A 16,201-nucleotide genomic window follows, 5' to 3' on the forward strand; every position below is an offset into this window, starting at 1 on the left:
AAGCCTGTTGGCTACATAGTGATTTGGAGGGCTTGATCCTGGGAGCCACCTTGTCTGTCATCTCTGCTGAAGCATTCTTCCCACCTTGGAAGGTACTTAGACGTGATGTGCACTCAGAATTCGGTTTTAAGTGAGGGAATCGTTGGTCTAATTCAATCATTTTCCCCATCTGACCCAGTCCCTTCTTTTAGAACACTGGTTCTCAATCTTTCTAACACTGCAACCCTTTAGTACAGTTCTTCATGTTGTGGTGACTGCCCCAACTGTAAAATTACTTTTGTTGCTATTTTATAACTGTAATTTTGCTATTGCTATGAATCCTAAATATCTGATACGCAGGATACCTGATATTCGACTCCTGTGAAAGGGTCATGTGACCCCCCAAAGGCATTTCTCTCAGTGGTTGAGAACACTGTTTTAGAAACAGTCCCATAGAACCCAGGCTGACTTCAAAGTCATTGTGTAGCCGAGGATGACCTCAAACTGGATTTTCTTGCCTCTGTCTCCTCAGTACTGGTATTGTAGACTTGTACTACACACCTAGTTTATGTGTGACTAGAGATGAAACCCAGAGCTTTGCACATGTTAGGTAGGCATTTTACCAACCAAGCGACATCTCCATTCTTTCTACCAAACTTTTTTAAAGTATCCAATCAACTCTTCTCTTTATCCCATAATAGTCTACACAGGACCCTGCCCTGTATCACTCAGCATATTGTGTATCGGTGCCAATCAACATACTACCTTAATAAATACCTGTCATTTAATATCATGCTCTTTCTATCTTGAAGCCTCTTCTAGAATCAGAAGGATCAGGCCCAGGCCTGTAACCTGGAATCTGGTGGTCTAATCCACCCCTATATAGCCGTACCAGCCCAGCTCTGTCTTCTCTCAACTACACCTGCCATACCCACCTACCCACCCAAAAGGAGGCTGTCACTCAGAGCTAGTGACATCTGCGAACTCACTTCTCTTCCAGTGTGCCACATTGCCTTGTACTCCCAGCCTTGGGCACAGAATCCTGAGATGGGCCAGGGACAAGATGTCATCTCCCCTGCCTCTCCCAGTATGAGAGAAATCACCTCGGTAGCTAAGCTGAGTTGCAAGAAATAGCCTGGGTTCTATAGAGGCAAAGATACTATTGGATCCAGAAAAAGTGTGCACGATTGGGCCCAGTGTTCAAGGAACTGGGTTCCTAGGGATTAATGTGCATCCCTTAGTCCCTGGGGAGAGGCCACCAAATCCATATTCCTATTTGACATCCAACCATCTGCCTGAATATAAGCCGAAGAGTCCAGTACTTGGTTGCAAGGTCAGCTCCATTTGAACAACCAAGCCAGGTGCAGACAGACCTTTGGACTGTTGCGTGTTGCAATCCAGATGCCCTGCAAAGGTCTGTGATGGTGAGAGAGAATGTGCTGCTCCCTCCTAGCATCTTCTACAGGGAGCTTTGGACAGCAGATCTGGCCCCAAGCCCACTTTCCCCACCAGAGTCAGGAAACAGTAGCAGCTGCAGTTGTTGCTAGGGGTGAAGGCTCAGCCCCTGGAGAGCTGAGAGAGACCAGAGGGGGCGGGGTGGCAGGAAGGAGGTCCTGAAATTGACCTTGCTTAGGCTCTACCTGCTTTTGGATTGTCCAGAGACAATCCTGCAAAGGGTGAAATATCAGGCTTTTCACGACAGCCCTGATCAACATGATCCTTTATGACCAAAGGAACTGTTGTCTGAAAAGCAACTGTTGTCATTTATTAAAGGAGGATTTGCCAGATTCCACGGTTTTCTGGTTTTCCCAGATTCCACAGTTTCTTCAGTTTTCCTAGTCCCACAGCTTTGCCTCCAACAGTATACAGAGGGAGGGACTCATGCACATATGTTGTTTGAAATTCCTTTTTGTTTGTTTGTTTGTTTTTTGTTTTTGAGGAATTTGTCAGACAGAGAAAGAACCACAACACAATAAAATGCTAGGGCAAACAGAAACTCTACAAAATGTTGCAACACACAGCCTGGAAAGGTGACTCCTCTGTTAAGAAAAGACAAAAAGGTAAGGAAGCAGCTACCTTTTCTTTCTTTCTTTTTTTAAAATGATTTTATTTACATTGTGTTTTGCCTTCATGTATGTCTGTGTGAGGGTTGTCAGATTCCTGAGAACTGAAATCTCAGACAGTAGGTAAACTGCCATGTGGAGGCTGGGATTTGAACCTGGGTCCTTTGGAAGAGCAGCCCGTGCTCTTTACCACTGAGCCATCTCTCCAGCCTCAGTAACTTTTTCTTTATCCACAAAAAATTTCAAAATATGTTGAAGAGGGGCCATTTAATTCATGGACAGGAGTCCTGCTGTTCAGTTTTCTGAACTCCCTCTTTCCCTCTTTTCTCTTTTCCCTTCTTGTCCTCTCCTCCCTTCCTCTCCCCTTTTCTCCATTCCTCTTCCCTCCCTTCTCCCCTCTCTTGTCCTCTCCCCTATTCTCTCCCTAGTCTTCCTCTTTCCCTCCCTTCCATTCCCCTCCCCTCTTCTCTCTTCCCCTCCCCTCCTCTCTCCTTGCCTCTCCTCTCCCCTATTCCCTTCCCTTATTCTCTCTTCCCTTTCTTTTCCTCCTTTCCTCTTCCCTCCCTTCCCCTCCCCTTTCCTCTCCTCCACTCTTATGCATCCAAACTAACTTCAGACTCACTCCATAACAGAAGATGTCCTTTAACTCCAGATCCTCTGTCTCTACTTCCCTTGTGCCAGGGTTACAAGCATGCACCACCACCAACTGGGTGTAGTGTTCAGCATTGAGCCCAGGGCTTTATTTGTGCTAGATATGAACTACCAAGTAAGCTACATATTCAACCCCCAAATGAGTGCTTCTGAGGCATGATATAAAGGGGCATTTTCAGAACAGAGCCCTTGCTGCCAGCCAAGAACCTTAGACTTGGATTCTGCTGGATGATCCTTCTTCTAAGCTCCCCAGTCCAGAACTCCAGTCCAAAGTCAAGGGGAACAGTGCTCTTCTAGTTGCTCGTTGCAGAGGATTTTTTTTTTTTTCTGTTGTCTTCTGTCCCATCCCCCCTTAGCAATGAGGAGTCCTGTCATGACTTGGTATCAGTATCCCAAGTCCCAGCTTCTCATCTACTTTCTTGAGCTTTCTGGGTGGCATCCTTTTGCTTCACTGGCTGTGGAGTAGCTCTCTTGGCCAAGATTGTGTGTTTGTATGGGAGCTTTGTGTGCCTGCCCTTTCCCAGTTACCCTCTGTCATCCCTGGAGGGCAGGTTTACTGATTCCTCCAGTCAACGAAGGCCATGAGTCCTTAAGAAGCTTCCATTGAAGGTCACAGAAAGAGTGATAGGCAAGGCTGGAATCCCAGTGCAGGCATCTGGATCCAAAACCAACATTCAGCTATTAAGCTAGACCTACTCTGGAGATACTTGTTTGCACAGACTGTTCTGTAGGGTCTGTGTATTTGGCTCATTTTCCTTCTTTGTGCTTGAATCCCTATTGTAGCTTGGGCACATAGCTTGCCCTCAGTTAACACTTGTATATCATCAATCCAGCTGTCCTTTTGACCTGTTTACTCAGTGCTCCATTTTTTATGTGCTTTCATGTGCCAGCATATACATAGCACTTATAGAAGTGGGGTCTTGGACCACTTGACTGTTACAGTCTTAATGATTGACATCTTTTTCAGTAAAACACAGAGGGGGAAGTCATTGTCGTGTCGCCGTCTTCTTCTTCTTCTTCTTCTTCTTCTTCTTCTTCTTCTTCTTCTTCTTCTTTTCTTCTTTTCAAGACAGGGTTTCTCTGTGCAGCCTTTGCTTTCCTGGATTTGCTTTGTAGACCAGGCTAGCCTTGAACTCACAACGATCCATCTGTATCTGTCTCCCAGAGTGCTGGGATTACTGGTATGTGCCACCATGCCCGGCAATGGGGACTTTTTTTTTTTTTTTTGAGAAAGTTTTTCTCCCTCCGAAAAGGCACATGGAAGATAGTCAGTCCCCTGTTTTTACAGTGTGTTCCTGTGTCAGAGGACCGGTGACACCATTTGCATCATTAAGTTGCCACAAACAAGAGAAGGATGAGATGTGAGTTCTTCACAGCCATCATGTTAAGTAGTGTACTCTCTCGTGGTTTACATAGGGTTTGTGTGTGTGTGTGTGTGTGTGTGTGTGTGTGTGTGTGTGTGTGTAAGGGGGAAGAGGAGTCATTTTTGTCATGTTGTTATCACTTGAATTCTAAGTGACATATCAAAACTGTGAGGTGCGGTGTGCCTTCTATTTGAATCCAGGGTTTTATAATGCTAGGCAAATGCTTTCCCATGGCCCCAAGGCCCTAATCAAATTTGTCATCCCAGCAATTTACCTCATGGTTTCCCCCTCTAAACACCTTCTCCTGACTCTGTTAATGCCACCATCACTCCCTTAGTCACCCTTCTTCTCACCCTTGCATTACCCAATCTTTAATCAACCCAAGAGATTTTTTCAGTATGAACCCTTCATCTTCCTTTTCAGTTCTGCTCTTTCACACGATGACCCTCAAACCACTATCATCTATCCACATTGTTGTCAAAGAGACTTTACGAACTCAGTGTGAATTCTGCATCTTTACTGATTATAAGTGTGAATTGTCTGCCATTGTCTTCAAAGGAGAATCAGCCTGGTGTTGTGGGTCACAAGATGTTCCGAGGCCTGGCTGGTTGTGCCTGCACTCTCTCGTCTCTGCTATTCCACCCATGTGCTAGGTTGCAGCATATGAATTGCCTGGCCTCCCTCTGCATTACCATATTGTATGTGCTGTTGACCTGGCCTGCCCCTGCTGACAGTGGGCCACTTCACCTGGGAGTTCTTTTTTGTTGTTGTTTTTCTTTCCTTTCTTCCTTCCTTCCTTCCTTTCTTCCTTCCTTCCTTCCTTCCTTCCTTCCTTCCTTCCTTCCTTTCTTTCTTTCTTTCTTTTTAGATTTATTTATTATTTATACAACATTCTGCCTGCACACCAGATCTTACTGTAGATGGTCATGGGCCACCATAACATGGGGTTGCTGGGAATTAAACTCAGGCCCTTTGGAAGAACAGTGAGTGTTGTTAACCTCTGAGCCATCTCTTCAGACCCATTTTCGAGACAAGGTTTCTCTGTGTAGCCTTGGCTGTCCTGGACTCACTTTGTAGACCAGGCTGGCCTTGAATTCACATTGATCCACCTGCCTGTGCCTCCCTGAGTGTTGGGATTAAAGGCGTACCCCATCACACCTGGCTTGGAATCCTGAGTTCTTACTGTTCTTATTCACATCCTTTTCCTCTGGTACAACCTGGTAGTTATGAAATTCCATTTGCTAGAAATGTCTGCCTTTATTGTCCTCTTGATTTTTGCTGTGACCTCAATTGTGATTCAGTGCCAGGGTGGAGAGGAGAATCTACCCGGTCTCAGGGCATCTGTTCATCACACATTGCCATAGAGATATTACTGGTGTGTTTCTTGGCCCCTAAGAACTCGGGAGTCACCCCAGGGCAGAGCTTCTGCAAGCTCTGAGTCAGCCTTTGGCTTTTTCTACACACCCTGCTCCAGGATCTCACTGTTGGCCTCCCACCTCCATCTTGCACCCTCTGCCTTCCCCCTCTTCCCCAGCACCTGGAAAAAGCCCTTCCTTCTCCCCAGCACTTGTTGATTCCCCCAAACCCACTTCTGTTCTGTGACTAGGAAGAGGGCAATCTGCTGGGTAAGGGGGAAATGCCAGGAGAGCTGTGGCCACCTCCACCCGCTGGCCATCTAGATGTTTCTATTTGCTCACAGGCCAGCTTACCTCTCACTACTGGATCCAGCTACCCAAGCCCACGTGTCATCTGCAGCGCACTTTATCCCAGCATTGTCGCTCCCTAGCATGGGACACATAGTGAGGACTTTAAGCCCGTGAACACTCACAAGTGAGAAGGAAGTGAGCTAGAAATGGATGGATCTCTGCTTGTGTGATCTTGGGCTACATTTTCCTATTTCTTGGCATGGAGAAGGGCTGCACAGGAGGCAGGCAGCAAAGTGTTCTTTAAAGTCCTCTGCTTGGCACCTTCTCCCCTTTTAAGCCTTCCCAGATTCAGGCTCAGTTGTACCAGCTCCTTTCCTAGCTCAGGTCCCTCTTCCTCCTGTAACAGATGATGTGTGTGTGTCTGCAGGCAAGCATCCGTGGGCATGCATGCCCTGGCGCTTTTGTGCATTCTGTTTTCTCCTTCCACCTTTACGTGGGTTCTGGGTATCGAACTCAGGATCATCAGCCCTGCATGGCAAGTGCCTTTACTCTCCGAGCCATTCTTAGAATTTTTGCCCTTGCTGCTCCAGCTTGGGTCTCTCTTTTTCTTCTAGCTAGCCACATTTAGCATTCTTGAGTTCCAGGGCTCTGGTGTGCAGTGACTTCAGAGAACTTGAAATTCTGGTTTCACCACACCCTGGCTGGCTGCATGGATGTGGGACACCAGAGTGTGAGCCCTCCAGTTCCTCATTTGAGCTACGACCAGGGCATGGCCTCTCCGACCTTCAGAGCCCAGGCAACAGGGAGTCTGCTCCCAGCCTAGTTACTTTCAGCATGTGTGACTCAAGACAAGCGAGCCTTTCTCACTTCTCCCTCCCTCCTCATCTCCCATTTATTTTGGCCTTAGTTTCCTTATTTATAACAAGGGTATCATGAGAGAATCTGCCTGGAAGGGTTATTGTTAGTATCCGCCCACTGTGTTAAAAACGTCCTGGGTATGCTGAGCTTGGTAGTGATACCTGATTCCAGCACTAGAGAGCCTGAGACAGGAGGATCAGGTTTTCTTTTCCTTTCTTTCTTTCCTTTTTTTTTTTTTTTTTTTTTTTTTTTTTTTTTGAGACAGGGGTTCTTTGCATAGTCCATAATTGTCCTGGAACTCAGAGATCTGCCTGACTCTGCTTCCCAAGTGCTGGGATGAAAGTCATTCTACACCTCAGTTTAAACCCATGGCCTGGACAATTGGCTCAGCAGTAAAGATCACAAGGACTGGAATTCAAATCCTAGGACCCACCTCAGGTGGCTCCAGCGCCAGGGGGTAGGAAGCCCTCTTCTGACATCGGAGGGTTCCCGCACACGCACGCGCGTACATGCATTCACTTAGGCTCAGGTACACATACACAAAGATAAAAGACAAGATTTTTAAACCCAGGGACCAGCAAGAGAGCTCAGTGGGTAAAGACACTTGCTGACAAACCCAAAAGAGTGTGAGGTCCTTCCTCAGAACCAGAAGGCAGGAGAGAATGGATTCCTGCAAGTTGTCCCGTGACCTCCTCGAACAATCCTGTACCCACAGACACCTAACACAGACACAGCTAATTTTTAAAAGGGAGTGGGAGCCCCAGCTTGGACTACACACACACACACACACACACACACACACACACACACACACACACAATCTGCTAAAATGAAACAAAACTTCATGTGCTTAGCCCCTGCCTGAGCAAACCCCGTCATCTGTGAGGATTATTAATCCCAGGGTTATCTGTTCCCACATACTCAGGACATATATGTTGGTTTGCTAGAATTACTGTAGCAAAACACCACAGACCAAACATTTAAGGAACAGAAATGGATGTCCTCACAGTGGGATGTTTAGATTGAAGGTGTTTGGCGGATGCGGTCTGTCATGGGCCTCTTTCTCTAGCTTGTAGATGGCTGTCTCTTGATAGAAATGCCCTCACAAGGCTACTCCCTCATGGGTAGACTTTTGAGATCTCTGAGTGTGTCCAGATGTTTCCTCCTCTTCTGTGCAGTCCTCCCCCTCCTCCTCTTCCTTTTATCCTCTGCATTATCTTCCTTCTCCTCCTCCTCTTCCTTCCTTCTCCTCTTCCTTGTCTTTCTCCTCAATCTCTCCCTCACCTTTCCTCTCTTTCTTTTTTTGGTTTTGTTTTCTTGAAACGGGCTCTAGTTTTAGTTTTTATGTTTTATTACTGCTTATACAGTACACATGTGGAAGACAGCAAAGCTTGGGAGTCAGTTCCCATTTTCCATCTCAGGCTGGCTTCAGGGACTGAGACTTCACCAGACTTGCATAGAAAGGACCTTTACTTGCTCAGACATCTTGCCATCTCACTGGCCCAACGATTCACTAGTGAATGGGTGGGTGTTTGCTTTATAGGGTTTCCATTCTGTTCTGGTAGAAAGAGCCAGCAACCAGAAAGCAGGATGTTGTCAGCCTGGCTATAAACTCAGGTCAGTGGGAATTTCCTTGCTTAAGTCATATACCCTGCTAGAGCCAGCTGCCTTCAACCTGAAGAAGGGTACACTGGGAGTTCACATAGTATGGTGAATGTGAGGATCAAAGCGGAGTGAGCACAGTCCCTGAACTAACTGAAATGTCTTAACTCTTTTGTCCTCAAGGTGTGATGACTCTGATTCAAGGTAGGGGAAATCAAGTAGCAAGTGGGGAAGTAGCTGCTGAGGTTTGCAGTCCTTCTGCACAGCACATGCACAAACCAAGTAGCACTAAGTCTCCTGTTCCTTCCATGGTGCCCAGCATAGGTGGCTGCTCAGCATAGGCTCAAAACCTAGCTTTACCTGGATCAGAAAACATGTCTGTATATAAGAGTTATTTTAAATTATGTAATGTGTATGTACCTGTATGTGGATATTGGTCTTCTGCAAGAACAATGCTTACTCATTTTTTTTTTTAATTTGGTTTTCCGAGACAGGGTTGTCCTGGTTGTCCTGGAACTAGCGCTGTAGACCAGGCTGGCCTCGAACTCACAGAAATCTGTTAGCCTCTGCCTCTCAAGCACCACCACTGCTTGCTTTTTTGATGTTCTTGTTTGTTTTTTGAGATAGGGTTTCTCTGTGTAGTCCTTGTTGCCTTGGAACTCACTCTGTAGATGAGGCTGGGCTTGAACTCAGGGATCCACCCACCTCTGCCTCCCATGCGCTGGGATTAAAGGTGTGCGCCACCACTGCACAGATTTGATGCATACCTTTAACAGCTGAGCCATCTTTTCCAGTCCTGATATTATTTGTGGTTTCGCCCTGAAAGGGACTGCTGAGATCTGTGTGGCTTAGGGATCAACCTAAGTGGCACAGCAAGGGATGGAGAAATGACAGACACGTAAACACATGTACAGACTCCTCTGTCAGAAAGGAGCTACAGGACTTTGGCATGCGCTTGCATTTCTCAGGGACCCTTCAGAACAAGCTGGTTCTTTGTGATGTTCCTGAGGAAGCAAACGTAAAGACAATGACAGCAGAGCCGGCGGGATCAGGGGCCACATGGAATTCAGAGTCTGACTTCAAGCAAATCAGTTTGCTCAACTATCTAAAGAAATGGCAGCAATTCTTATTTTCTTTTAAATTTTATTGTATATAAGAAGGGAAGGAGAGGGAAAGGCAGAGGAGAGGAAGAGTCTGAGAAAAAGGAGAGAGAGACAGAGACAGGGAGGGCTTACGGGAGTTAGAGAGCACAGATACACTCATTACAAACCAGTTTAAGTCAGAGGATACTTTTTCAGGATCCCGTCCTCTCATCCACATCGTTTTTAAGGCAGGGTCTCTTGTTATTTCTGCTGCTACACAGCATGTGAGAGGACTTCCAGCTGAATCTTTTATCTCTACCTCCTAGCTCCAAATCTGAGTTATGGAGTTGTGGAGAAGGGAGCCACAATGTCTGGGGTTTATGTGGGTTTTGGGGATCTACCTCAGACCCACAGACTTGCAAGGCAAATGCTTTTGCCTGCCGAACCATCTATCTCTATGGCTCAGTAATGGTGGTTGCTAACTCCCTGGGTCATTTGAGGCTTTAAGAGAGGAATAGATGTAAACATCTTGCCTTCGATTATGACTGATTACTATGCATGGGAACCCTTTCCACTCTAGTTTAGACGCTACAGATATTAACTGAAGGAAGGAGAACTACTGTTCCCGTAAAAATTAAGTTCTAGTCAATCTTCAGCAGGCAAGCAGACAGACATTAATTCTGGTATAAGTTGTTGGGTACAGGTTCAGGCTTAGTAATCTAAGGGAAAATATAGCAGTTTGAAGGGTGTTGGTGACTTAAGCTCATGCCATGTAAGATATTTAAGGATTTTTGAAGAGGGAATGAGCAGGTACCAGGATGCTGGGTAGGCCGGAATTGTAGAGAGATCCAAGAGTGAACAGGCAGAAAGACCTTAGGAGGCCTGTGCTTGGCAGAGAACCTGGGCTTGCTGGCTCACATGGCAAGTATATGTTTAACTCGGTAAGCTGGGGGGCTGAAGATGTATGAGCAGGAAGAGAAGGAGCCTGGTGTACCACAAGCAAGATTCTGGATCTTAATCTAAGTGCCAGGAGAAGTCCTAGGAGCGTCCTGCTCGAGGCAGTGCCCGTCAGTGACAGAAATCAGGATGCCCAACTGCTGTTTAAGCAGCTCCAGGAGGCAGAAAGCAAACAACCAAATGTTTCTTGCTGTTCATCTCTGAGGCACATAGGGATTGTCCTTCCCACTGAGGTCTATGGCCATGGGACTCTCTGCCCTTTAAACTGTGAGTACTGTTCACCCATGTCACTTCAAGGTCCTCCAGGGCTTCTTTTCCTCAGCCAGTCAGTACTCAAAGAGAAGGCACCTCAAAAGAAGATCAATTGGCTTTAATCTGATCCCTGAATCTTTGTTTGTTTTTTGAGACACCGTTTCTCTGTGAGGCTGTGGCTGTCTCGGACTCACTCTGTAGACCGGGCTGGCCTCCAGTTCACAATTCACAGCGATTCTCCTGCCTCAGCCTCCCTGAGTGCTGGACTCACAGGTGTGGGCCACCACGCCCAGCTTTCAGAAAAATCTGAAGTGGAACCACGAGAGTAACTCATCTTTGGAGACTGGCTTCTCTCACGTAGAATAAGGCATTTGTTATCTATACCATTGCCAGGGCGATAGTTTGTCCTTTTAACTGCTGAGTAGTATTCCACACTGTGGATGTGCCACAAGGCGTTAACGATGAGCCGGTTCAGGGCATTTGGATGGCTGCCAGATTTCGGTGCCAATGAAAAAAAGCAGCTTTAAGTATCTAAGGATATTGTTTTGTGTGAACATATGCCTCCCTGTCTCTTGGTAAATCCCTCGGAGTGGGCTTGCTGGCTCGCACGGCAAGTGTATGTTTAACTCGGTAAGAAACCGGCAATCTGTTTTTTCCAGAGGAAATGTACCATATTGCACTCCCACTGGGAATGGAGGAGGGTGGTGCCACATCCTCCCCTGCACTTGGCATTGTCAGGTTTTTTGACTGAAGTCACTCTGAGGCTCAGGAGTTTATTGCTGTGGTTTTCTGTGTGGGTTCCCTGCTGAACACTGATGTCGGACATGTTCGCTGTGCCATCTCTGAACCTCCTGGTGAAATGTCTGTCTGCGTCTTCTGCTCATCGTCTCACTAGGATACAAATCCTTTATCATCCATGGATTCTGGAAACATTTGCCCCTAGTCTTTGACTTATTTTTCAGGTCCTTCTCTTTCTTTTGTGTGTGGGCGCACAGTTGTTTGTTTAATATAGGGTCTCATATAGCACAGGCTGGCTTTGAACTCACTGTATAGTTGAAGAGGACTTTTAATTTTTTTTTTTATCCTCCTGCCTCATCTCCCTAGTGGTGAGTTTATACGTCTAAGCCATCATGTCAAATCTATGTAGGACAGGAGATTGAATCCAGGACCTCTTACGTGCTAGGCAAGCAAGCACTCTACCAACTGAACTGCACTCTCTGTCTTCTTTCCACTTTCTTAACGGCAGTTTTCAAAGAAAAGACAACTTAATTTTGTTTGTTTAGAGACAGGGTCTCACGTAGCATAGGCTGGCTTAGAATTCATTACGTGGCTGAGTCTGACCTCAAACTTCTAATCACCTTCCTCCCACCTCTTGAGTATTGGGGTTCCAGGTGTGTGCTGCTATGCCAGGTGTATGCTATGTTGGGGACGGAACCCAGGGCTTCAGCCCTGAGCCTTTAGTTTTCAAGTGTCATTTTCTAAAACGTCTTTCTCTACAACCACGAGACTCTTATCTATATTTTCTCAATTGTAGTCTCGTTTTTTTATCCCTTTGTTTTGTTTTGATGCAGAGTCTCTCTACAATAGTTCTGGCTTTCCTGGAACTCGCTATGTAGACCAGGTTAACCTCAAACTCACCAAGATCCACCTCGCTCTGCCGCCTGAGTGCTGGGATTAAAGTCATACGCCGTCACCGTACCCGGTCTGGTATAGTTTACTTTTAGTAAGTGATGTGGCATGCAGCCCAGCAGATTTCGTTGTTTGTTTGTTTGTTTGAAGTGGGTACCTGACTATGTCACATGCTTGCGCTTCTCGGCACCAGCACAGTTTTGACTTGTGGCTTTTCCTGCTGTGCGAGCCGCAGATCAATGAAAGGTCCTGTCTGACAACACGCACACGGGTGACACTGCAGAATGTGGGTAAGCTTCAGTGCAGGGAGTCAGGGACGCTCCCCCTGCCTCTGGCTCTGGGCTTCTGCTTTAGAAGCTGGTCCTGCCTCCAGCATGATGCTTTAGATGTGGCCAGCGATAGCATCACGTGCCCTGGGTCCTTAAGGGAATCCAGTTCTGTTCTGCTCAGTTCCTGAGACACTCCAGGTGGCTGGTTCCTCCAAGAAATGATTTTCTCTAACCCCCTAAAGGAACATTCTGTACAAAGCAGGGCATTCATTGTTAGCCATTATGATTGGAATTGTAACCTTCCTAAGTCTCTGCCTTTCTTGGCTGGCTTTTCCAGTCACCTGTCGATACTGTTTTTTCCCTCCTTTTCCCTTCAATCACCCTAGCCCTGAAAGGTTCATTAAAGACATTGAGATCTCGGTACCCTAAGACACCAGGGAGACTTACAAAAGGAACCTAGCATTAGGACTGGTGTCCACCTGAATGCATTTGAAGGAATATGCTACCATATTCTATCGCCATTAGTCCACTGAAGGCAGGATAAGCAGGAGAAGGGCACGTCTGTGATACCAGCAGTTGAGAAATGGTGTTAGGAGATCCATGAGTTCAAGGCCAACCTGGGCTACAAGAGACCCATTCTGAAAAAAAGGAGTAATACCCTCCCCCAGCCAAACAAAGACAAAACAACAAGGAAGGGATGCTGAAATGAGCTAACCATGTCAAGAAAATAATCTCAAATAAAAAGTAGTTCTTCCTAGCCAGGTACCAGTGGCACAAGCCTGCAATCCCAGTACTCAGGGAGGCAGAGGCAGGCAGAATTGCTGAGTTCGAGGCCAGCTGGGTCTACAAAGTAAGTCCAGGACAGCCGAGGCTATACAGAGAAACCCTGTCTTGAAAACAAACAAACAAACCAAAACAATAAAAGTTCTTCCTAAGAACCATCTGTTGGTGGTTGTTTCCTTGAGCATAGGAAAGTTCACTGTAAACCTCAGCCTAGACTGCTGGTAGAGACTCAGACCTTTAGGGTGATTTAGTAGGGCCTGGGACAAGCCTTGAAGTTCTTGGAGAAAAGTTTGCCTCTCTCATTTGTTTACATTGTCTTCACTGGGTGTTTTTCAGGTTCAAAGTTCCAGTCTCAGTGAACATTCAGGCTAACCCAGTTTGCGGATACAGTAGCAAATTTTAAGGCAAGAGCAAGCAAGCAAGCTACAAGGACAACTTTCCAGACCCTTCCTCTGGCACATACCAATGTCCTCCTTCCCTCCTTCCCTTTATTTTTTTGAGACAGGGTCTATGCAGCCCCAGCTGGCTTGGAACTCCTGTATAGCCCAGACTACCTTCTGATTCAGAGATACACTGTTCTGGGTGCAGGGGTTAAAGTTGATCAGTCTTACAGTCCCTTCTTTCTCGAGCAAAAGTTCAAGGTAGGAACCAGCAGACAAGGGAGGGCTGTCACCCCCCACTTGAAATGCTGGGAGGAAAGTCCGAAGGCCACCCGGCTCTAGTTGAAATTCCTGACCATGGAGATGCTAGAGTCATCCTGCTAGGGAGCATAAACTCAAAAATCTAGGCATAGGGTGTCCCTGGAAACAGAAAGACACTGCTGACAGAGTTTCATTTCCCACAACTGAATAAAATCAGAATTCCTGAAACAATAGTCAAGTAAGAATCTGCTTTCTCTTAGTAATTTCCTAGAAACAAACTCATTTGAAAAGGCAACACAGAGTCCGGTAGGGTGGCACATGCCTTTAATCCCACAGGCAGAGGCAGGCAGATCTCTGTGAGTTCGAGGCCAGCCTAGTCTACAAATCGAGCCCAGGCTGGTCCAGTGCTACAGAGAAACTTTGTCTCAGAAACAAACAAACAAATAAATAAACAAAGGAAAGAAAAGGTAATGTATGACAAATGCACAAAAAAAGACATCCTCGGGGAAAATGTCCCATGGATAAATGATGGTGTGTTTGCAGTGGGTTTCTACACAATTAAGCAAAGGAGTGTGAACTCGGATGTAGGCAACAGAGTGGAGAATATCCGAGTAAGAAGTGCCAGCCAGGGCCTCGGTGTGCAACTCACTGGCAATGCTTGCCTACCACAAGCCCATGGGTCTTATCTCTGCCACAGGGAGGAAAGAGTTCCCGCCAGATGTACCACATGACTCCAGGCAGAGTTCATGAAGACACAAAACTAACCTTGGCTGGCCAAAGTTGAAATGGAGTGATTACCTGGCCTGGCGGTTGGGCTGCACAGGGATGCTGAAAACCCCAGAAAACCTTCACCTACATGGTTTTACGAGGCCAGGAATATCTACACTGAGGTGCTGTAACGGTTTGCTTTACGTCTCCATAAACAATAGTCAGTCTCCTTTTTATGACCTGTAAGTTGCACCTATCCTCTCTTGATGGAGTTTTCAGGGAGATTATTCTTTTACTTGTTCTTTGTGTATTTACCCAGTGGTTGGGGAATCTAACCCAAGACCTCCTGCTTGCTAGGCAGGAACTGAGCTGCAGCCCTTCAGTGGTTCCCTGCCTCCCCCTCCAAAGGGATTTTTTTTTTTTTAAATGCACCAGGGGCAGAATGCTGGAAGCATGCCAAGCCGACCCTAGAGGCCAAGGCTGCTGGCCCAGGGCCATGCCTTAACATGCACATTCCTTGGCTATCTCTGGCCCCTTTATCCCTGGGACTCCAACCTCCCTCCTCTTCATCCTTCACTCCTAAGAAGGAGTAAGTGGCCCAGGACTGGGAGGCTGCTGACCCTTGCTGAACAGTGTAGCTGGCCCTTCTGGGTGTGCCTGTCTGGAGGACATCTAGTGCTGATCAAGCTTATCTTGGTCACGTAGCCTCCCTCTTTTAGTCTCTCCCTTCAGATCCCAGGACTTCCTGCTTCCCGCTCTTGGGTAGCTTCAGCGGGTCTCCAGCTTTGCCCTTCTCCCAAGAGCCAGTCCTGATAAGAACCTACTTGAAGTTTGCCTGTCCAGCAGAGCCTGGGCTTGCTGTTATCAGTTCCCTGGAACGCTATCCCTAGCCCCCACCCCCACCTTTTAGTTAGCATCACCTACTGGTCCTGTTCCTCTTCCTCCACCTCCCCCCACCCTTGGGGCTTCCTTTAATCTTCAGACATTCCCCCATGGCTCCTTGTCAGTACCTGGGGTACAGGGCCCAGAACCCAGTGTCAAGAGCACGCGCTTGGGGCAGGGCAGAAATCGAGGGGTACCGATCCATCTTTCCCCACCTCTCAACCTCAGACCCGGGAGGGAACCGAGTCGGACCCAGGTACTTCTTAAGTGCAGGGTACAGGTTAGCGTGCTTTTCATCCACCGTGCCCTCCCTAGGAAGAGCAGTACTCATTTCGCGGAGGCAGGAGCCGCGACACGAGGTTGGGAAGCAGGAATGTGGTCGCCTGGATCTGAACAGCAACTTCCCCGGGGAAACGCCCTATTTCATCTGCGGGGGCCCGAGGCCCCGCCACACCCTCTCCAGAGTTCCCTCCGGCGCCCCGGCCCGGGAGGGTGCGGGGCTGGCCGTCGCCGGGGAGGGCCGCTCGGGGGAGACGGCCACAAAGCCCCGCGTGGCAGAAGCGGTAGTGCTGCGGGAGACGCGGGCCTCGAGGCGCAGCCCCCCGCGGCGCGCGCAAACTGCGCGGAACTACTTCAGCGGAGCGGCTGCGGGGCCAGAGTCCCAGCAGCGGCCGCCCAGGGCTCGGCGGCGAGTCTGGGCCGCCACGGAGCCGCGGGGGCCCGCGAGCACGGCCACGTGCTCCCCGCCGGGCTCGCACGCTCAGACGCGCCGGGGCCGCGGGGGCCACCGGCAGGCACGCGCGCCCCCCGCGCGCACACCCTCCCGGGCACGCAC

Source organism: Psammomys obesus, unplaced genomic scaffold (genome assembly GCF_907164565.1).
Source record: "Psammomys obesus unplaced genomic scaffold, mPsaObe1.curated_primary_1811, whole genome shotgun sequence".
NCBI classification, from domain to species: domain Eukaryota; kingdom Metazoa; phylum Chordata; class Mammalia; order Rodentia; family Muridae; genus Psammomys; species Psammomys obesus.